At 43.7% G+C, this 24073-nt stretch overlaps 1 protein-coding gene across 3 annotated transcripts in view; it reads left to right on the top strand.

Annotated features, from left to right (window-relative positions):
- The window catches only part of FAM219A (family with sequence similarity 219 member A), a 96506-nt gene that overhangs the window by 535 nt on the left and 71898 nt on the right, over positions 1 to 24073 (top strand). The window lies entirely within an intron of this gene.

The raw sequence follows: 24073 nt of genomic DNA on the forward strand, positions 1-24073 counted from the left end.
GTGGGCGAGCGGCTCCGCTCCTGCCGCGGTGGGAACGCCGCTCCTCCCGGAGCATCCCGGGGTGTTCTCCCGCCGCCGGGCACGGGAATGGCCCGGGGACGGGTGAGAAGGGCGGAGGGACTGGGGAGCCCGGTCGGAGCAACGGGAGGCGCTGAGGACGGGTGGGCTTTTAATTGACTTCTACAAGATAGGTGAGGTCTAAGCAGGAATCGGGCGGTGTTCGTGCCCAGCCCGGGCTGCGAGCTGCGGGGAGCGACGCTCCCCGGGGACAGCAGAGCTGCACGGGCTGGGTGTGAAGTTACCCGCGGTGTGAAGCCGCAGGACCTTCTCCGAGGATGGTTTTGTAGCCACTGCTCTGGACACTAGGCTGCAGTGAGGAGATGCTCATCTTTTGTAAAGACCAGATGTTCTGCAAAGAACCATTTCTTGTCAAATTGGCTTTGCTCACAGAAGATTCTTTGCGTAAAGAAAGCAATCTGTGAGGGTTTTATGCGGTTCCACGGCATGTGTTTTTCATATCAGGATGTTTTTTCATGTCATAGACACAATTATACTCAATTAATGAGCTCTGAAGAGCCTGACATAATGGTTACCCTACTGCATGGGACCCTGGGGAATCTTTGCAGAGAAGGAAGTCTGCAGGCTTACAGAACTTTGCAGATGTGTAAGTGGGCAGGTAGAGTGGTTCTGGGCTTTTGATAGCTTCTGAAATGAGTTATGAAGGAAGGCCAGCTGGCTGGCAGCCAGAGGAGATGCTAGACCATCATCAAATAGTACAAGGCTTCTTATGAGCGAGTAGCTGCATTGCTCCAATGCCACAGGCTTGTTTGTGTACGTGTTGTGCCCCATCTGCCTGCCACAGAACTCTTGAATGTGTTTGCCCGTTTCTGTTTTCTACCTGAAAGAGGTTCTCTTGGGTGTTCCCCTCCCCTTACTCCTGTGTTCCTCAGTCTCTGCCTGAAGGCGTGTTATTTGTAACCTGGGACCTGTTGAAATACTGTTTATCTTGGCATTAAAGTGAAAGCTGGATAATGGGCTCACTCGCTCAAGGTGTTGATTCCCTTTGGCACCTGGAGTAAGCAAGTCCCATCTCAGCATCTGATTGTGTGAGACAGGCATATGAAATGTTCGGGGAGGTGGAAAGAACTTTAATGAAATATTTGCACAGTTCCTTTTGGCAGCAGGTGAGGATAGGTTATTAGCAGGTTTATGCTAACACTGAAGTGCTTCTGAGATTTCTAATATATCAAACCATACGTTATTTAGCGTTGATGTAATCATGACCTCGGTTCCTTGTTGCAGCTAGTGTTTGTAAGAAGTTGAGAACACAATAAATGTCTTGTGAACAGGAGAGCTCTACAAGGTCTACAGATTCAAATTATCCCTCAGTGGCAAGAAAAACATTTCTCTTATTCTGGGAGTGTTCACAAATTCTGAAAATATGCTTAGTTTGGGTTGGGTTTGGGGTTTTTTTTTTCCGATTGGTTGGTTGTTTCTTTGGCTTTGAACCTTTGTAGTGGCTTAAAAATCTATCCATACAAGCTGATGTGAGCTTGTTGCATGCCCTACTTATTGTTGGTGTTTTTATCAAGAAGATACAACAAATGTGACAAGAATGGCCATCTTTATTTGTGTTACTGCAGGAATAGTAGTGAAGGTAGCAAGTGAAAAAGCTGTTGCCAGACAAAACAATACTCCTAAGTGTTTTCTAGAAACTCCATAATAATAGTGGAAGAGTGGAATTTGCAATACATGCATGTTTGCAGGGACATGAACCAGGCAGAATCCAAAGATCTTCTCTGGTCCAACCCTGTTGTCTCGGGATAGGGTGGTGGATAGTGCAGCAGAGATAGTAAGCTTAGGAGACATGTTTCCTTCAACATTTTTCCACAGGCATGGAAATGCTGGCAGTGGTCTCAGAAGTGGGATGTAACCAGTCTGGTACAGCATTTCTGGTGATTTCCTCTGCTTTGTAGCTCCTGGTCTGTACTTTGCAGATAGAAACTGGATACTTGCAAGAATCTTTGCAAGTCTGGGGTTTGTTGTATTAATTTGCTTGGTAATACAGTTCTGGCCAATACTACTGCTTTGTGCCATTACAATTACCATTTGTCTGTCACTCTCCCTCCTATTCTGTACTTTAAAGGTTGTGGTTTAAACCCAGTTAACAAATAAATCTCTCACAGCCACTTGCTCACTTCCCTCCCACATCATGATGGGGGAGAGAATCAGACAAGTAAAAGTGAGAAAACTTGTGGGTTGAGATGAAGACAGTTTAATAAGTAAAGCTAAAACCATGCACACAAGCCAAGCAAAACAAGGAATTCATCCACCATTTCTCTTGGGCAGGCAGGTGTTCAGCCATGCCCAGGAAAACAGGGAGGGCTCTATCACCCCTGATAGTTACTTGGGGAGACAAATGCCATCACTCCCAACATGCCCCTTTGTCCTTCCTCTCCCCCAGCTTTATATGCTGAGCTTATGTTATGCAATATCCCTGTGGTCAGTTGGGGTCAGCTGTCCTGTCTGTGTGCCCTCCCAACCTCTTGTGCACCCCCAGGCTCCTGACTGGTGGAATGGGGTGAGAAGCAGAAAAGGCCTTGATTCTGCAAGCGCTGCTCACCAATAACCAAAACATCCCTGTGTTATAAACACTGTTTTCAGCACAAATCCAAAACACAGCCCCTAGTAGCTACTGTGAAGAAAATGAACTTTATCCCTTGTCAAAATCAGCACAAAAGTACAGAATAACCTTATCATCTCAGGACGTACTGTCTTCCTCACAGTTTAAAAGCTTTCAGTTCCAACGGTCTCAGGGAGAGATGCAACTGTCAGTCTTTTCCACATCCAAAAAGCTGAAGTAAAAGTTTGTTTTTCAGGTGGGACCTAAAAGTCATTGTGACTTGCTACCAAAGCTATACAAAAAAATGTATCTAAACATTATGCCCTGCTGAAAGCAAACAAAGAAGGTCCCTTGCTTGATTTATAGAGTATACACTAGATGAAATATTTTTTCATCCTGTTCCAATGGGAACAAGGTGTCCCAGGAAATCATTGTTCCCTCTGAGTGCTGGCCAGTGTGTGACAGGTCCTGAAATGAGGTTTGTGAAGCTAAGCTTTGCTGACAATTCTTAACTTTGTGTTGTTGACTAGCATGCATGTTTTTTGAATGTCTGTCGGCACAAATAAAGTGTCATCTTAGCTTTTGATGTCTTTATACTGAACTCCAGGACAACTGCTGCTGATCTGCCTGGAAACCATCTGACAGGCCTGCTGGTCTGCTCATCTTCAAAATTAAAAGATTGGCTTCTCTTCAGCATGTGGCAGCTCTACCTTTCTTAGAAAGCAGTCTGAAACCTTGCTGAACCCCTGTGCCTCCAGACCTGCCACTGACATTTGCACTGCTTATTGATCAGCTGTCTGTCAGGGATGATAGTGCATTAATATCTGGTGTCTACTGACTGTGCATCCTGACAATAACCAGTGCTTTATTACAGAGCAGGGACAGAGAACCTGACATGGCTTTTTGCCAAACTAATTTCTTTGAAGTCCAAATGTGTCTTGTTGGGGAACATTGTCTTTTTGACAGCCTTGTCCCACCAAGGTCTGCATTGGCTTCCCATTGCAAGGCGAAGGGCAGCACCCAACTAGTACAGGCTGGACAAAGCCTACCAGCATCTCTGGTCGCTGCAAGTTTCTCTCTGCTGATAACAAGTCAGAGAGTGATTATGTTGCAGAGGTGAGAAGCATTTGGCCTGCAGGTTGCATGTTGGCCAGGTCTGTCATATGTGCCCTCCAATGCTTCACATTGGATGCAGTGATGTGAAATTAATAAGGTGGGCAGTCATTTTCCTCCTCTTTACAGCCTGTTTGGATAAGCATTGTGAAGTCAGGCAGGCTGGCTTGACTCTGTGTGAACTCTTCAAATGTGTTTTGAGAACTGCTGGGTAACTGATGCAGACCCAAAGGAAAGGTTCAGCACAAGACTTAATGAGACAGAGTTGCTATGGGCAGATGGACAAGATGGCATACAGAACCTGGTAACCTGGTTTAACCTGGTTAAACATCATCCAGTTGCCAGGTGGGATGAGGCCCAGTGTTTCACATTTTTGAGAGACACATTACACTGTGTATTTTGATATTGTGGTACAATTCTGTACATGTACATCACGGAAGAGAAGACAGGCTGGTAAGTGGCGCTTGGTCACATTCATTTCATGTCTTTTCATTAAAATGGGACTATTTGTTCTGATCCACATTTCTGTTCTTGTATATTGGTCACATCTGGCTTCTGTCCTAAAAATGTCTGACTTTTCAAATTAATATAAACTAATTTACAGGGTGTTTTGTTTACTCCTAATGCTTAGTGTCACATCATCCTTATCAACATGATGCAAGCTCAACTGCAGAAACTCTGTTCTGCTCAGATTCTGTTCATCTCCAGCTCGACCTGTCGGGATCCTTCTGCACTCATAGAAAGGGCTCTCTTCCTTAGCTGCTGGATAGTGAGTTATTTTCAGATAAAGTCAATTCAGGGTTTGCAGGGATGTGTTGAGGCCTGAAATTCATTATTTCTGGGATGCTTACACTTGGTAGGTAGCTATCTTGGCTGATGGAGTTGGTATTTGATGTCTTAACTTCCAGCTAGTCAATTTTTCCCAGTCTGTTGGTGGTGGTGCATTTGTTGTGATGATTTGTTTTCTCCCAAGTTTTTTTCTGGGAAGGTTTCCTAACAGAAAATTCTCATTACAGTGGTAGATATTGAAAGGAGGGAGAGATGAAGGGAAACTTGCACTGTGAGGATACTGCAGAGGAAAAAGAAGTAAAATTCCCTTTGAAATAAGAATGGCTGACCCTGTAGTTGTATGTAGACCCGTCTTTTCTTCAGCACTGGAGTCTCACCACACATTCTCCCTGTGATTTTTAAATCTGTGTTTTGAATTATTACCTAAACTCTTGCCAAACCTGTAGTATTTTTGTTAAAATGAAATGTACTGAGCACAGTGCAGTAGGGTTGTATCTTGAGTCTGCTGGAACATGGATCCCTCCCAAGCCCGTGTCTCTAGCGTACACCAAGCCCTGGCTGGCATGTGATGGCAAACTGACAGGTGACAGTGTTGGATCACACGTTGCTCTCCTAGACCAAAGCAGGGGGTTTTTGTTCTCAGCACAAAAATGAAAGTAGAGTAAAAGTGCTTTTGCTTACGTGGCACCAGTACAACTTTTCCTAAGAAAATGCATCTGTCAAAGTGCAGCAGCTTCAGTGGAGCTTTGACACAAACTTCTGAGATTTTGGCTTACTTTCTGAAAACAGCAGGAACGCAGTATTTCAGTTGCCCAGTTTTCAGACCACATGAAAAGTGGGAGCTCTTTCCAGAGGAGCTGGGCTGGTGGTGCCTATATCTCGATCTGAAGCATTATGCCTGGCCTGGTTCCTTGCCAGCAGGGGCCTCAGGCTGGTAGCTCTAGTTATGATGATGACAGCCAAGCTAAGGATTTTGTTCAGCCAAATCCTACAGTGATACTGCTGGCTCTTTAGCTGAGATGCCAAATCTGCACCAGTCCTGGAAGTGTAAAATTTTCAGAAACTTTGAAGGTACAGAAGATGCATTTCTATACTTTTTTTAACATTAGAGGAGAATTTAAAAAAATTAGATTATCTAGTGGATACTTAGTTTTTAAAAAACAAACTGTAATTTTAGTCAGCAGAGAGTATGAGTGCTCAGTGTGAGTATAAAATCTTCTCTTTTTTTTTGCGAAATACCGTCTATCTCATCTTAAGAAAGTTGTGTTGCCTGCTAAGATACCTCCCTAAAATGAGGAAAAATTTAAGAACAGAAAACGAAAAGTAACTAAAGCAAAAAGAAAGCCTATACCTGTAGGGCTTATAAATAGTATATTAATATAATATTAGGTTTGTAGTGCAGGTACACAAAAACCTCATCTTTCTAGAAGGAAAAAGCTTATAAAATGAAAATGTCATGCTTATATATATAGTCATTGTAATGTAGCTCAGGGGTTACACAGCTACATGTTTTGTAAGTGCTTACAGTATGTGAGATTTGTAATGTTGCAGTACTGTGAGTCCTGAAATAGACTTATTTCAGATAGAGCTGCTTTTATTTAAACAGCTTTTTTTGATCTGCTGTCATGTCATCTATAGCAGTAGCCTAAAGATTGCCTCCCTTAATACTTCGGTTAATTGGGATTCTGTCCTGTCACCTCCCTGTCCCATGTCAGGCCTGTGGTGCAGAGGTACAGGAACATTTTTATTACCATCCCAGGCCAGACTGAAACTCTAGCAGTGATTCAGATCAGGCTCCCAAATTGAGGTGGTGAGGGATGTGCTGCCGTAGCTGGAAGATGACCTGTCAGGATATGGGAGCATGTTCTGGCTGGCACTGTCTCTACAGGAACATTGTTGCATCTTCTCCACTTCTTTGTACAAGCTCTGACTACAGTCGTTCTTTCAGTCGTATTTGGAAATCTCCTCCTGAGTGAAGAAAAGTATTTAAAAGGGGGCAGTGAACTCCGTGAACAATTAAATCTGCATAGTCCGCTCTTGGGATTCTACCATCATTCCCAAGAGCTTGTTATCTGTAGCGTGATGTTAATACCTACTCAGACAGCAATTTCTGCTACTGATGTAGCCTCTCTCTGCCAGTAGGTAGTGGCAGGTCTGTAAAGACACAAGATGAGCAAAATGCCAGGGTGAGAGAGGAGAACAAGGCATGCCTTCAATTCTGCAAGCCTTTATTCCAGGAAAGCCCTCAGCTTACCAACAGGGCTGTGATCTGTCTGGAGGTACATTTTGCTTTTGGTGAAATTGAAGCCTGAACTTGATAAGGATAGAGGAGGAGACCCCATCACCAGTTTGATCTGTGGGGTAGGAGAGTAAAACCTGGCTAATGGCAGGACTGCTGGTCATTCAGTGATGATGTGCCTGTTTTTTCTAGACATTTTAAGACTTTGGCTTTAGTAGTTGCCTTTCAGCTTCTATGTAGATCAATTATTTGTCACTTTCCACAGACAGTCTGTAGAAATGTGTCTACACTTTCCCCTCACACTTGCACATGCCATACATCTTCAGTGAAGTCTTGTGCCATTTTGAGTATAAGGTTCCTCCAAGGTTATTCTGTATCTGTCACTATAAAATTGACATTGTAGTGATGCAGCTACTTGCCATAGTAAATACATCAGTTCATCTCAAAGCCTTTGTGGTCTCTCTGACCATTATTCTTTGAATTTTAAAATGTCATCTTATTGGTGTCCTGTAGAGGGATTCCTTGTGGAGCAGGGGCATGTGATACCCCTGGAAAGATTGGAGAACCCAGGGTTGCTGAGGAAAAACCCCTGAACTGGCCCCTGGCTGCAAGCAAGCCTGGAAAGCACCTGGCTGCAGGCAGCCCTGAAAGTCCTTGGCAAAGTTATACACTGGTCGTCTCCCCTGCTGATTAGAGGCTGTCTAGAGGGACTGGGCGTGAATCTTTGCTAGAAGTAGGTGTAAGTTTGCGTAGGTAAACAATAAAGGGAGAATGATGCTCAAATCGTATCGGTGTTCGTGTCGTTACTCTGGCCAGCTCTTCAGACTCGGTCCCTAAAACCTGGCGCCCGAACAGGGACTCAAGTGATTTTCGCCTAGATGCGGTTTGTTTTCTCTTAAATGTGTTTCACTTAAATGCGGCAAGACTCCAAATCATCACACCGACGGTGAGGAGCCTGGAGAGCTGGAGTGGGAGTGTCCTGGCAAAAAAGTTGAGTGGAGCCGGAGACTGGAGCTCGCGCGGCCAAGCGGGCCCCCGCAGGTAAGAAGCTATGGAATACGAGGCTGGCACTCATCTCCTAGCCAGTATCCTCTCTAAGAGAGGCGAGACTGTAAAAGATCGAGATCTCTACGCCCTAATTACGTGGACCTGGGAACAAGGGTTTTTGAAATGCACTTCACTTTTGTTTTAGACTGAAGAGTAGTGGGAAAATGGAAACAGACTGTGGCTGTTCACAACTGAGGGTGGAAAGGAAGGTAAAGAAGCAAAAGCTCTGGGATTATCATGGAAAGCTGTGACTAATACCCTTGCAGAAATGAAAGCAGAGAGGAAGGTGGCCGTGGCAGCCATGGAGGCGCTTGGGGGCGGCAGCCCCAGAGAAGAAAGAGGGAGGGGTCTCATGGAGCGGTGGCCGGAAGCCAGGGAGGAGTCCAGGCTTGCATGATTCTTTGGGCTGACCGCAGGTCGGCCAATGAAGGGAACATCAGCACCCATACGTTCGCTGTGGGAGCCGCTGGACACAACAGGGAAGGAAGTTACCCCTCAGACGCCTGAGGGAGAAATGGCTGCAAAGGCGGAAGTTCAGGCTCCCGACTCTGGGGGCAGGGCACAGACGAGCAGAGGAGAAGCAGCGGTCCTAGCTCCCCACTGAAAAAGGCAGTGCGCCACCCCCCTCTGCCGGACAGCGGATCATCGTCCGACTGCAAAGCAGCCTCTGCGACTTTGTCGCCCACAGAGCCAGAGCCAGCCAGGGCTGCCAGGGGTCAGCCCCAAGAGGAGGAGAAGCGCCAAGAGATGATGCATGAAGTAATGAAGAAGCTTGCTGAATTGTCTATGCGTCAGGATGCACTGGAGTCTAAGGCTCGTGACACCACACCATCAGTACTGTGGCATCCCGTGGACCCACCGGTCAAGACAGCCACCAGAACTCCTGCGTTCCCATTGGGAGAACCGGGCACAGGGCCTACGGCCCCTCCCTTCCCGCAAGAGGAGGTGCAGCCATTGCCTCCATCAGCCCCGACAGTGAGGACCGATCCATCGTGAAGGAGATGGAATGGAGTTGTCCATAACGTAATCATTGAAGGGGATTGGCAAGCCGTAGATGCCCTAGCCTGCCCTGCACTGATACAGGGGGACACCTCAAGGTGGGAGCCCCATGACTGGAAAATCTTGCAGCAAACGAAGCAAACGGTCACCACACACGGCCTCCGGTCTGAAGCTACACGGAGCATCCTGCAGTCTGTCTTTACAGCAGATGTCCTGTGTCCGAATGATTGCATCAGCATCGCACAATTGTTGTTAACCCCTTCACAGTTCCTGCTCTGGGAGCGAACGTGGAAGCGGCTAGCACAAGAAGAAGCTAGCAAACACCAAGGTGACACACAAGACCCACTGTATGCGATCCAAGCCGACATTCTAACTGGGAGCGGGGCTTTTGGAGTGACGGTGACGCAGCTGACCATGCCCACAATCATTCATCAGTTGTCACAGACTCTTGCCCACAAAGCCTTGTTGTCAGTACCTGAAAAGAAGAAGTCTCCCCCGTATGCAGCAGTCCGACAGGGGCTGTCGGAGCCATATGGTCAGTTCATTGACCGTCTGTCAGCAGCCTTGAAGGACGCAACTGAGCTCTCTGAAGAGCTCCAAGAGCAAATGTTCCGGACCCTTGCCTTTGAAAATGCTAATAGGCAAACTAAGACGATTCCTGCCATGCTGCCCCCGGGAGCAGGAGTAGACGAGATGCTTGTGCGTGCTAGCAGTGCAGAGCAGTCGTCTCAAACAGCTGCATTTACCACAACACTGCAGAATGTCCTGCAAAAGCAGGGACAAGTCATCACTGCAGCACTGATGGGAGGGGCGCAAATTAAAAAGGGGGCGAGGGCCACTGGCCCACCTCCTGGTCCCCGGACGGGCGGAGTAGCCTGTTCCCAGTGCGGTGAAGAGAAGCCTGCGTAACCTTCGGGAGACAGACAACCCTACTGGAGATTGGCTTAAGGGTCTAGGTATCACTGGATGGCTCCATACCTTGGTAGTAGAAGGCTGCCGATTGCTATTTGTAGTTATATTAGGCTTAATAGTATTTGGGTGCATTTTTTCTTGCATTAAGGCGGGGCTGCAAAAGATTATCGACCAGGCCTGGGTTGCCCAAAAAGAAAACGGGGGATGTGTAGAGGGATTCCTTGTGGAACAGGGGCATATGATACCCCTGGAAAGATTGGACAACCCAGGGTTGCTGAGGAAAAACCCCTGAACTGGCCCCTGGCTGCAAGCAAGCCTGGAAAGCACCTGGCTGCAGGCAGCCCTGAAAGTCCTTGGCAAAGTTATACACTGGTCGTCTCCCCTGCTGATTAGAGGCTGTCTAGAGGGACTGGGCGTGAATCTTTGCTAGAAGTAGATGTAAGTTTGCGTAGGTAAACAATAAAGGGAGAACGATGCTCAAATCGTATCAGTGTATGTGTCGTTACTCTGGCCAGCTCTTCAGACTCGGTCCCTAAAGTGTCCATTTTGTAGTAAGCAGTAGGAAGCAAGCATTTACTTCATTGGTTTGTCTCTGAGGATTGCTGAGTTGGAGTGAATGAAATTGTAGGTGGAAATTTGCTTAATTTGAAGAGTACTTGCTAGCAAATCAGCTCAACATTTGGACACATCCATCACCAATTCACAGGACAGCAAGGTTTATCACTTCAGGAAAGTTCTTTACGAAGAAGTGCTCTCATAAATACGTGCGGAGTATACTGGCTGCATCCAAACTACTTTTATTAGGTGAGCTACAGTCATCTTAGTTGTGGACTGAGAAAAGTTTATTTTTAGTAAAGTTGGAGGCAGTACACATTGGCTTTTGTTGAGAAGAGCACTGGCTCTCTAAAGATGGGTAAGACCTTATTTCCTATATAGAAGGGAAAAGGGAGAGTACTGTTTGTTTCATCTTAAAAGGTATTCCAGCTCTACTGGCAACCTGTCTAGTGGAGATGCAGCCTCTGTTGTGAACAAGTTCTGTTGCTAGAACATACTGAATTTCTTCATGAGCCTCCTAATTTCTACTGCATAGAACAAAGTCGTTGGCTATCAAATAACTGGTCACCAAGGGACTCCTGTAACCCAGCACCGTCTGCCTACCAGAGCACATTGTTTAGACTCTGTGTGCGGTGCTGAAGCAGGTAGCACAAACCTACCTCAGCTCTTTCCTCAGCATGCTGCCAGAATAGTCTGTGTTAGAGCTTTTCTGAGAAGCTGCTGTTTCTTTCAGCATCCAGTACCATCAGACATAGATTGCACCTCTTTGGACATGGTATGGTGTCTTGCCTCATGCTTGACTGATACTCCTTTTTCTTAGTTTCTTTTCAGTTTCCTTCCTGAGCCAACTCCTATTCATATGAGCAGCTATCTTTTGGGCTCTCAGCATTCAGTCTAATAAATCCTGTAGACAGTCTCTTTTCCTAAGCCAAGTAGAGCAGCAATATTCTAATGATCATTTCTCTCTTGCGTGTTTTACTGATTGCATGGGAATGTAGGTTAGTGATTTAGTACACCCATATCCAAGCAAAATGTTTACTTAGGTTATTTCTTGTTTCATGTTTCTGTTTTTACATGTGGCCCCAGGTGAAAACCAATTTTGGTTCTTGCGTCAATGTCAGAGTTGCTTATGCTGATCTAATTATTGTTTCCTTCCCTATCCCCCAGTGAATTTGGGGCATGGTGGTTTCTGGTTTTTCAGCAAGTTTGCCACAGGCATTGGAAGAGCTTTTGAGCTGGGATGAGGTAGCCTGCTTTGGTGGTGACCTCTCTTTCTTTCAAAGATGTTGCTTTCTTTCAAGCAGATCTCCTACAGTTGGCCAGTAGAAGGTCTTTTTCACCTGGTGGACCAGGCATCTTTAGCTGCCTTAAATACAGTTACATTTGTGTCTTCATCAGTTCATCATTTCCCTTTTTTCCGTAGTTAACTAAGGTAATTTGATATTTTTTGAGTTTCTGTGCTCACCTCTGTGGTGGTGTTCTCAGATTTAAGAAATTGTTGCTTTTTCCCTTAAAGTGAGAAAGTACCGCAGTCCCTCCAGAAGAGCACATTGGCAGTGTATTGCAGTACTGAAAAGGACCTGTTGGTTAGACTCACATTTGTAAATTCAGAATAGATGCATTTACACTTTCCTAAGCTCTATTGTTAGTATTGGTTAAGTCATGTCCCCAGAAAATAAACTATTCCCATTTCACTCTTTGGCTTATGTACCAGCCTTACAGCAGACTAATGATAGGACAGGGGAAGCAGATGGGACTTCCCATGTTTTGAGCCAGATAGTTCTAGGAAAGCAATTTCTTAGAGGTTGTTGAAGCATGAAGGTTACTGTCTGTTAGAGAAGAGAAGGTAAGGGGATTCAAACCAAATAATGAAGTTCAACAAAGGGAAGTGTAGAGCCCTGGACATAGTGAGGAATATGTACCAGTACAGATTAAGGGTTGACCTACAGGAAAGCACCTGGGGATGCTTGGTTAGAAGTCTCTGATTAAAAAGGCTTTTTACCTGTACTGTTTAACACAGTAGAAGAAAGTACTTACTATTTTAATACTCATGGGGCTTATCCTCATTGATAGTGTCTTGATCACAGGGCTTAATTTCTAATCTCAAACTTGTGTTTTCATCAATTGTTGCAAGTAGCTTGATGTGTAATAAGAGAAAAATTTATAAATTTCTGAAGTTTGCAGAACCCAAACATCAAGGAGCAGTTTGAGCAGACTGACCTGAGAAATGGGAGAGGGAGGGAAAGAGGTGTGCATTGCATGAGGTACACGTTGTTAATTGAAACGAAAAAACAAATAGGAATGTTCCTAACCAGAGATGGCATTGCAGAGCTTTTGTCTGGCAGGATCTTGTGACTGATGCTTCTAAAAACAATATATTTCTTTGTATGAAAGCATGACTTTTTTCTCAACAACATGCATGTGATGCAAATGAAAAATACACTGTCTATGATGGCCAGAGCAGATTCTCTAGCTGAACAACCACGTACGGATTGTGCAGTCACTGCTTTGTCAGTCAATGCATGCAAAGAGGCAGTCACACTGATGGAACAAAACTAGTGAAAGTTCAACTGTCCAGACTTCAGTAGCTTGGAGCAGGGGTCTGAGGTGTGAAGAGAAGTGTGCAGTGCTCCCATGTCAGTACAGGGACCAACTCTGCACAGCCTCCCCTCTGCAGCAACACTTCCACTAATGCTTCTGTGGGAAAAGGCAAAATATATTAGCATAAGTACAACCTGCATCATCAAAATGATCTAGTGTCTTTTTAGTTGTGGCATTGAGCCCTAGTGGTAGCAAATGTGGAATTAGTTTGGAAGCACAAGGCAATGCACCATACCTGATCCTTGTTTCTCATAGCATCTGTCTCTGGAATACTTGTGGAGCAAGAAAAAGCCAAGTATGATATCCCTTGAAAAAAGCTGGGGGGATATGTGAATAGGATGAAAATGGAGGTGTGTAACAGGGCTTTCACAGGATCCATGTGATATGGAAACAGCAGAAAAAGCTTTTTTTTCAAAGCTTAGAATTCTTAAACTTCAAAGTATCTTGCAGCAAAATTGTGTTGTAGTCCAGGGAAAGCCTTAAATTAAATTAAATTCCTCTCTGCCCCTACCAATCTTTTTTGGGCCTGTGGGTCTGTCTATAGCTCTAATCTTAATTTCCCTTTATATAAGGGGAAAAAAAGGGAATTGCAGTTCCGAGAATAGTAACAGGAACAGCATGTTCACCGGCTCTGAGGATGGAGGTCACCTAGCCCACTGGAGCGTGTAAAAGCTGCACTTCATGGTGGGTTCTTGGCAGCTGATAAGACAAGGAGAAACTACTGGCTTCTGATACCATTTCTGTTAATGTGTGTGTCAAAAGTCAGATCAGCTTCCAATTCTGATCACTGAGATTAGGGGGAAATGGGTATTGTTAAAGGAGTAAGAGGAAGTCCAGCACTTCTTGAAAATATGTTGTGACACATCTGTACTGAGATTAAAGTGGCAGGAATTGCAACTTCAGGATGCTAATGAAAACCCTGAAGATATAGTCTAGATTTCTGCAAAACATTAGCCATTCTTCTTCTGCTCTGATGGAATAAAATGTCATACTGCCCCTTGTTTTCATCATTTCTAGCAGAACTAAACCCTTCTAAGGTGGATATCACTTAGAAAGCATATCACAAAACATTTCTGTGAAAATAATTTCTTGTACTTCTTGCAAAAATTAGGGCAAAGTGATTGTGAAAATACCTGAGATGATCCATGCTGTGCATGTAAGAATTATTATAAAGAGATTATCTGGTTATTAGAGAATGTTTTATTTGGATTATGTAGCTACAAAGAATTTATAATTCATGCTTTCTGCAGAAAAGTTCCCCTGTGCTGCAGTGGGAAATGTCAGATATGAGCTTTTATTAACTCTAAGGTTCTATATTTGCAACAGTAAATTCTCAAAGATTAATCCCTGAATTTTGGTAGAAAACCTCTTATTCTTTGCGAGAAAATAGAGTTCAACCCAGCAAGAAAAGTTGGTCCCATGAGGTTAACTGATAGCACTTACAAGATCTAGAGGTGCTTCTGTACTGACTTTCAGAGGAGCAGTGCTTTCTGCTTGGCTTGTGACCATAAGTTGTACTGATTTAACAAATGGGTAAATTAGGTGCACACTTCAACTCTTTTCAGTGACTGGGACCCTGGCTGTTGGGTCTGTATATGAGAGGGAGAAAGTATGTTCATGTATTGTCAAGACACCATCTCTCTCTTCAACTATGATCTGAAAACCAGTATTCCATGGTACTGACTCCAGTGGTCCCAAAGTTTCCACTCACTTATCCAAATGATTAACCCTCGAATCAGTATTTAGTACTACGTGTGTAGCAGTGCTGGTTTTCGGGAAGCTTGGTGGCTCATGTCCTAGGACCTGGCTGGAGAGGCACAAGGTGCTTTTACTGGCATAAGAGGTGTGTGTTTGATGCTGGCTCACTTAATTTCCTTCTTCTTATTAAGTCATGGATATTTGACAGTGGCTGTGATTCTGAATGACCATGGATAATTCTGTAAAAAAGCTGTGACGTTATTCTGTCGTTGCAGATTTACTTGATGGCACAAGATCCTGACAGCTTTTTGCAAATTCTAATTCCTTTGAGGATTACACATTTTATTTCTGGTTTCTGATTTGTATTTTGTGAAAGATTCATCAGATTATAGGAATATGTCATGAAGTTTTTCCAATAGATATGTAGGAGCTCAAAACAGGGTCGTGATGTGTTTTTGTTAACTGTTTTTTTCTAGGCCAGTCAATTTTGTGTTTTGAAAGATTTTCAAATGGCCACTGAAGTTTGGCCTGCTACATTAATTAATAACTGGGAGAAAGCTAGATGCTTTTACCATGGGTATCCTGCCTTGGTATCTCAGTCGGTAGATATTGCGGAAGCACCAACTGGGAGACTTCGCATTAATTCAGAACTCATTAACATCACAGGGAATTGCCAGCAGTCAGTTTCAACAGTGATAACGTGTTCATGCTGACACACAGAGAGCCAGGAGGCATGGATGAAGCAGGTCTGCTAAATACCACTCCAAGCTTGATATTCTGAAGTGTATTAGACCCTTGCTGAGTTTTTATCCCCTTGATATTGCAAACTTGTTCTTTTGGTTTAGTGGGGTTGAAGAACTGTCTCTTTAAATAGTCTGAAGCTGTACTTCAGGCTGTGGTCTTAATTGATAAACATGACAAATCCTTTAATTTTTCAAAGCTGAAGCCAGTTCATCCTTTTTATGAGGCAAAAATAGAAGTGCTCTTCCTGGAGCATTACTAGGGCATGGGATTTAATTCTGCTGATTGCCAGTGATGATAAAAAAAAAAGGTTCAGCTTAACTGGTAAGTCGTATGAAATTTAATGCTGGTCACTTAAAAATGAGTATTTTGGTAATTTCAGTAGTCCTCATTCAACCTTTCCTTTTGGATTAACAAACACAATGTGTCTAAATTGGCTTTTAGATGGATCTGTGCCTATTCTTCAAAAACAGGGCTGCTTCCTTGCTTGTAGTGCTGCCCATCCTGTATTGCAGTGCATAGTGAATGTCCTTATGGATCTGTCACTGTCACCAGAATCCTCCACTACACATGTGGAAATATCATCCTTTACTCAATCCATCCACCATTAGTTGTGTCAGTTGCCATTTTGTGTTGCTGGGTCAGATTTTTCAGAAGCTGTTGTCATCCTTCCCTGAGTTTCCAAGTAAGTTTTGCTGTATTTGTCAGCATGACCTGCAATTAATGGCTTGAGTGTCTGCGCACAGCCGAAGTCTATTGTAAGCAAACACTGCCTGTACTCAAGTCTCACTGTGCATCAGATGGTGCAGGCAGTGCTTGGGTGATGAGCGCACACAGCACTAAACCAGAGCAGCTTGGTTAGTTCTCAGGAAGCTTCCTGTCTGAAGGAGGAGACTGTGCTGTGGTCACTTGAATGGTGGTGGAATGTACAGTCCCCTTCAGAGAGCAAGAGGCACCTAACAGACCTAAGTGCCCTTGATGGGGCAGGAACTATGTATGGTTAGGATTCAGGTTAACCCTCTCCTAAATGGTGTCAACAGTTCAAGTTAGACACTTCTTAATGGCTGGAAGGACCAGATGGATGTCTTCTGAGGTTATTTTAAAACTACTTGCTTTCATCTTGCAGAAACTTGTTTTAAAAAGAAACAACCCTGGAAGTATAAAAGCTTAAAAAGAGGAGTTTTTGCGCCTCTCATACAAGGACAGGCTAAGAGAATTGGGATTGTTCAGCCTGGAGAAGAAAAGGCTTTGAGGTGACCTAATTGCAGCCTTTCAGTACCTAAAGGGAGCCCACAAGGGTGATGGAGACGAACTTTTTACAAGGGCATGTGGTGACAGGACAAGGACAAATGGCTTCAAACTGAAAGAGGGCAGGTTTAGACTGGATGTTAGGAAGAAATTCTTTACTGTGGGGGTGGTGAGGTACTAGAACAGGTTGTCCAGAGAAATTGTGGATATCCCATCCCTGGAAGTGTTCAAAACCAGGTTGGATGGGGCTCTGAGCAACCTGATCTAGTGGAAAGTGTCCCTGCCCATGGCAGGGGAATTGGAACAGGATAATCTTTAAGGTCCCTTCCAACCCAGGCCATTCTATGAGTCTATGAGGATTCTATGATTTAGCAGTTCTTGAGTATGTCCAATTTCTACCTGTTAATATTTACCCATATCTTGGTAATTCCTCTAAATTAGAATGGAGAAAGGGCTTATAAACCACTGAGGTTTATTTTAAAATTCTTTTACTTCTTGCTGGAGTGAAATAAGTGGCTCTGTAAACCTGGCCCTGCTTCAGTTTGGCAGATCACCTGGAAAACCACCAGCTATGTCCAGTGTATATTTCAGCCTAACTAATGTTTCCTAATTAGAGTTCCTGCTCTGAAACTCAACTGGATTTGTATCAGAAAAGAGAAAAAGCTTTATTTAGGGCGGAGAGGTGTGCTGAGCAATGAATGCACATTAAAAAGCTCTAAATTGAGAAGTCTCTTCTGAGATGGAAGGAATAGTGCCTGAAATCTCAGCATCAGTAATGGAGGGGAAGAGAGAGAAAAACATCTTAAGAACTCTTAACGAGCTGTTACCTCCAGGTCAGTGGATGTTTTGGTATTGCTTTACTCTGCCACGGGTGCAGGGCTGTCTTCAGACCTGGCTGAAATACAGCATGATTTTCTGTTTCACAAAGCTAGTGGACTCCTGATAAACCTGCACGTCTCCCAGTACACAGAAGGTCTGTATCAGTCTCTTTATATACCTTAAAAAACCCAAACCAAACAACCAAAAACCCAAGTCATTTCAAAGGGCTACATACCTTTGAGTAAGGAGGTGAGAGGCATTTTTACTTGTTGTTGAGATTGGTCTCTGTCCTGTCTTGCATCACTAAGTTGTGCTCTGTGAAGAGATAAAAAACATGAGTAACCAACTCTCCTAGCCTTGATATTGTTTTTTGTTACTCTGAATAACTCCTGCCTTTACCACTATTTTTTATAGAGGTCTCTCCTCTGAGATGTTCATAGAATTCTACCACTAGCTAGGATGACTTGATGTTGAACAGATGTTTTTCTTTCAGCTTTTCTCTCTGGTTTTCTTCCCCTCATGCCTCTGAAGTCAAGAAATAAAAAATAAATGACAAACCTTTACCTTTTTGTTTTGTTCCAAACCTCAGCTGGTAGGTTTATGAGAAGAGCAACATCTTTCCTTGAAATCTGCCTTATTATTATCAGGTTGGTGTGATGGAATGATTGCAATTCTTACAGCTGCCAGTGCAAAGAAAATTATTCTTTTATGTTGCTTTGAGTTATTGGCAATAACTTCTTCTGGTAAGAAGGATGTACCTAGTCCTACTTGAGATGCTGGGCATCACTCCGATTTTTCCTCAGGTGCTGGCTTTGGTACTGCAACAAGCTTTTGTTGGCTACTAGATGTTTCCCTTCGAGCAGTATTTGTAGTGGGTGAAATATTAGAGCTCTAAGTGTCAGTGAAAGTATCTAAAAGTAATATTGCGTGACATTGCTCTGGTGAAACAGAAAGGGTTTCACAGTGCATTGGCTGGCAGTAATAGTGCGCAGACAGTTCAGTTTAAGAAAAACCAGTTTGTACATGTACACTGCAATGGCTGGTTTTTAACATCCTCAGCATGTGTTTAAGCTCAGTTTACACAAGTATGTAAACTTAGCTGCCTGGCCGCTGATGCAGTGTTGCTGCATGATTCTGTCACTTGTTCCACAGCAAGTTGTATGGTCACAGTCTTGAATGTTATAGCCAGAAATGAGTCTGTGGTCATACGTGCCAGGAAACATCACAGGACGGAGCACCAACCAGCCCCAGTGTCAGCTGAATTATATGGCACATTGAGGGACTCTTGTGCTAAAGCTTTTGAAAACAGACCCATGGGTAGAAGCTGGGTTAAAAGTTGCTGGTGAAGCAACTGGCAAGTATTCCTTCTATTTGCCAGAGGAAGTCCTTATCTCCATCTCATAACCTGGATAAGGATTTCTGTAGATTTAGCAACATTTGTGGTGCTGAGCTTGGACTTTCCTCACTAGAACTCGTCCACAGGGCAACCTTTACTGTGCTGAATGTGCCTTGGATTACAGAGGCCAGGGAGAAGCAAGAGCAACAGCCAATATTGTTTAGAGTGCTTTCTTAAAAATATTTTCCCCAGCTTTTATAGAATGTGCCAATGGCTTAATGTGACACATCCTATTTTTAATGCAAACAGCTCCCTTCTGGATACCTAATGTTATCTAGAAAATGGGCAAGAGATACAGCAGCTTTCAGGGCTTGGTATTTAGATTGGAGAAATTAAGCTGCATTACAAGGTTCAGTGAACAGGAACATGGACTGCCTCATGGTAGCTTTGTTGCAAGCTTGCCATCTGGCTAATTATCCAGCGGATGGTGGGAGGCCTGTGTGGTCGTTCCCTGGCTACCTGCAGGCCTCTGACAGGTTTGGGTACGCTGGAGTACTTCAGGTACTTCAGGGCATGCAAGGCAAAGCCTTTCTGCAAGCTGTTGTTCTGCTGTTTTGGCGTAACAGGTACACACGTAGCAGTTAGGAGTTGGACTTGATGATCCCTGTAGGTCCCTTCCAATTTAGAGTATTCTGTGATTCCTTATTTAAGCTAAAAATTGTGCCAAAGCTCCATCCACTATGGTCTGCTGAAGGGATAAGTTGTAAAAACAATGCAAAAATCTTTCTTCTCCAAATTGTTTGAGTCTGTTCTGTCTGTGAACCTGTCTCTACTGAAGAGCTATTGAAAAAGGGATGAACCTGGACAACTGGTGCTGAAGGGCTTTAGTTCTGACCCAAAATGTGTAGAACGTGGGTAAGAGTCACAGAAACATCCTAATGAGCCAAAATCAGTAAAATTTTCTGGTCAACACAAGAGACTTTTTGTGCAGTCTTCCAGGAAAGAGGCTCATGGTCCTCTAGATTGTTGTTTGTAAGGTTTAAACTTTCTGTATGCGGTGTTGATTAAGAACCGGATCATTTTTTGGTGCTGTACCACTGTATCTTTAAATATTCTCAGGTCTGGATGTTAGAAAAATAGCTCTTGAACCTGATAGTTGTACATAAATGTCAGCTCTGCGTCAGGAATAAACATCTGGTTGGATGTGCACTCAGTTAATATTGATTAAAATTGCAGTCTCATTTAAGCAGGGTCTGGCAATACTGCCCTTTTGTTGCTATGGGCAACCAACATGTTGTAAACTCAGTAAATATTAGATTTATATTTAATGTTTCCATTGTCTTTCTGATACAAACAAGGTTTCTTCCCATAGATGAAGAGAGTTCTGACAGCCCTTTGAGGACACTGAAGCAATGCTAACAAGATTGGGGATTTAGATGTCTGTTCTCAATTGATTATTTTTTAAATGTTTTTCCATTGTGGAAGAGGTTTTTTGTTTAAGTCTGTCTTTCCTTTGCGTCCTGGGGTGGTCAGGGACAAACACATTGGAGCCACAAAATGCCCACCTTCTGTATTTAAGGGTGAAACATAGATCTGGGGTTCACAGTTCAGCAGTGTCTCTGAGGTTCTGGCAGGTCTCCCTGTGGAGGTATTGGCTGTCTCCTAAGAAACCGATGCAGATGAGGGCGAAACAAGACTAATAAACTGTTCATGTGAACCTTCGACTGGAGCTTGGCAGCTCATGACTCTCCTAGAAGCAGTGGGAATCTCCAACAAAAACAACTCAAAGAAAAATTAATTCTATCCTGACAATGAAACAGAGTAGGGAGCCTTACACCTCCCAAGAGCTAGACACTTCTGTTCCAGAGATGATCTCTAATGTAATCTTGCAGCATTAATTTTTGTCTTTCTAACCTCTGGTTGTTTTTGCAGAAGTCATGGTGGTCAGCAGCTAACGCGGACTAGAAAGAGCCTTTTGCAAGTGTGAGGTTCACATCCTCTGTTCTCCCTGAATACCGGTCCTCTTGTTCCTGCAGACAGGATGTTCGTATAAGGTGACTTGATACAGGACCTACAGTTCTGAAATTCTTTAACTTTTGTATAGGCAAGAAGTATATGAATATGCCTTAACCAGAAACAAAAATTATTTCTCTAACAATTTTTCTCTTAGAACTGAATGATTTGGCCATGTCCTTTAGCTAACTGGCCTGGAACTATTTCTTTCATTATGAGCTATGTATCATTTTATTTTAATGGGTTTCTTAAGTCTCTTTCATGGAAGGAACCTCCTGTCCAATATGGAATATTATGCGATGTGTTGGTTTCTGGTGGTGGCTATTACAGCCACAGGAGAAAATGAATGAGGATGTGGTGCTGTTCTCCACTTCCAGGAATATGTCAGGGTGCATCCATCCGGTGACCTCAACAAGACTCCAGCATAATGTAGAGATGCCTGAATTAATGTTAAGCTGAGCATCTCTGTCCAGATAGGCCAGCATGAAGCCTTCCAGGACTGCAGTGCCCACCCCAAAAGTTGGGTAATTTAGCCTTCAGTGAGCTTTGTGCTTTTTTGATGAAAATATACCTCAGGTAACTTGTTTAAAGCTAAGTGGAGTTGTCTTTCAGTTGCACTGCACTAACTCAGATAGTACCGAGCCCCTCAGAGCTCTGAAAATATATCAACCACTGGAAAGAGATTTGCCTCTAAGCTATGCAAGAGTGTGTGCTAGTCATGCAGAGGTTGTATTGGCTCTTGGTCTTGTGTCATTTACTATCAAATTCCAGCTGCTTCCGGACAGGCTACTTGTGGAGAGAAAGTCAGGAGGAAGATTACATGATGTTCACTTATCTGACTTCAGTTTTATGTGTCCTAAAGGATGTGTTTTGTAGGTAACTACAGGGGTTGCAGTGTGGAAACTTGGGTACAAGTGGCTTTGCTTAAGAAATAGGGAAGAAAATGTGATTTCCTGTAACAGTTACTTGCTGAAGTAAACTGTAATTAAATTTCCAAGCAAATTCTAAGTGTTACTGAATATTGTATAGAGCTGTGCATCTTTCTTATTTGTTCAAGGCAGTGATTACAGGGAGCAGTCTGTAGAGCTCTTGCGGATTTGCAGGTTCCCGGCTATGCTGCCATGTTTCCTCTTAAAAAACTATCTGGAAGGTGTTTTGAGAGGACGATTTTTTGCATCCTGTAGCTGTAGGGAAAATTAGCAAGTTGTGTGGATTGCCCTCTGGTATTTGTTCTGTTTTTTCTTGAAATAATTTTACTCAGTAAGTACTTTTCAGATGGTTTTGGTGTTTTCTGTGGCTCCCATGGTGTGTTGGGCTCTGGAGAAAACTGAAAACAATGGAAGGGCTCAGCAATGCCCCCCTGAAGGACATCAGTTAAGAGTTTTAAATTACCTGTATGCCTTGGTTCTGCCTATAAAATCGGTAAGTTAATGGGTGGGCAAACAGAGATTTAAGATTTTGCCCAATGATTGTGGAGGACTGGGTTCACAGGAGAAACTACATGGGACTTTATTTCTAATAAGTGTTTGTTTTCAGGACAGTAACATATAGTAAATGTGTGAGATACAGTACAAGTCTCTGCTAGACCATTGCTGGGTCAGCATGCTGTATGGAAAAACGTATCTGAAAAGTTCATGCCAACTCACAGTAGTATGGATGTACCGTGGATCTGGCTTAGAGCTGCAATGCAGGGTTTTGTTTCTCAGGACAAGTAGCCCCAAAGGACTGAAATGACACACTTTGTAATTTCCTGGCCAGTCTCTAAAGGTCTACTCTGTGACGCAGCCTTTTTATTCCTGGACGTGCACGCAACCATGCTCACCAGAGATTTGAGGGTTTCCTGCCTTTCCTGCCCTGGGAGTGGGTTTGGTTGAGACTTTTTCTTGATTAAGACATCAGTATTTTGCATGATGGTTCTGCAGATCAGCTAGTTTACTTTCAAAGGTATCACTAAAGATGCCTGTCTTAAGCTGTCTTCTTGCTGCCAGCCCTTCTGCTGCTGTTCCCCCACATTGCTTCAGATTGCCATGGAGTCAGATCTTACTTTAAATACCGGGATAAAGCCAGGTGTGCTTGTGTGCAACTGCAGGTTTCTGTCCTTGATGTGACAGCCACCAGGCTTTGTGTGTGTCTGCAAGAGACTGGAGGTGAACCAGGTAAGGAAAGATTGCAACTTCTCAGCAGAGGCTTGTAAGGGTGTTTTTGTGTGACAGGGTGTACCTGGTGACAGCAGGTACCAGCGCACAGGTCATGGGACTACCTGAGATGTGACACAGGCTGTCATATCTGTGACAAGTTGGAGCAGAGCAGAGGGAAAGAGACCCTGGAGAACTTCAAATCAACAACACAGACACAGAGAGAAGAGGAAGCCACAGGTTTGTTGGGTGTTCAGTGGGATGGGAAACAGCAATTAGGCTGTAATTAGGCAGCAGTAGCAGTGATAAAGAAGTGCCAGAGGCCACTGACCTCTAACAAGGGTTCTGATAGAAAGCCACAGCCCATAAAAGTCAAATATTTTCCAAGGTCAGAGTTTCTGAAACCTTGGTAGACACCAAAATCTGGTGGAATGGAGCGAGCTTTTTAGGGAATATTAAATACAACACTTTGGGTGGTCCTCTCACCACAAGCTTCTTTTTCTAAACAATTCAACATGTATATACACCTTCCTTTTCAGAATTTTCTGAGGGAGAGGCCTCTACCTTCTGCTAGACCCCTCTGATTTTCCTGTCCCTGTAAGTTGGGTTGCACAGCCCAGGCTGGCCCCTTCACAGTACTGGTATAGAAATCAGTATGTTAGAATCCAAAAGCAATTGCACCATAAAAAAAAGCATTCAAGTTTGAGCAAATTCCAGCTTTTTTGGCCACCTTGTTTAAATGACACTTTGAGCAATTCTTGTCAATACATCCATGGGGAGGTAAGTCACTCATTTAATCACTTAAAGCATTAAAGACCCTGGTTTTCTGACATTTGCTTGTTCTGCAGTGCATTTTTAAACACCTGGTTGTCAGCAGAGCAGAATTCAAAAGCAGAAAGTGTTGCTTTTTGTACAAACACTCAAGACTGCACATTGTTTTTACCTCTTCTTTGAATAGGCAGTATTACTTCTGCTTCTGGAGCAGAGCAGCATCTGGTTAGGTATAAGTGTCCTGTGCAAGTCTGAACAATACACACTTCTGCTCCCTGGAAACAAAGAGAGAGGCTTCAGAGGTGTCTGATTAGTTGTTAGCCTGTTCTCTTGACAGTTTCCAACTTCTCTTCTACTTTCAAGCACCCACTTCAGGAGTACTTGTGTGAAAGACAGTTGAGCAGAGAAACACTTTGATATCAAAGTGCAGAGAA

Source organism: Corvus hawaiiensis, chromosome Z, assembly GCF_020740725.1.
Source record: "Corvus hawaiiensis isolate bCorHaw1 chromosome Z, bCorHaw1.pri.cur, whole genome shotgun sequence".
NCBI lineage: Eukaryota > Metazoa > Chordata > Aves > Passeriformes > Corvidae > Corvus > Corvus hawaiiensis.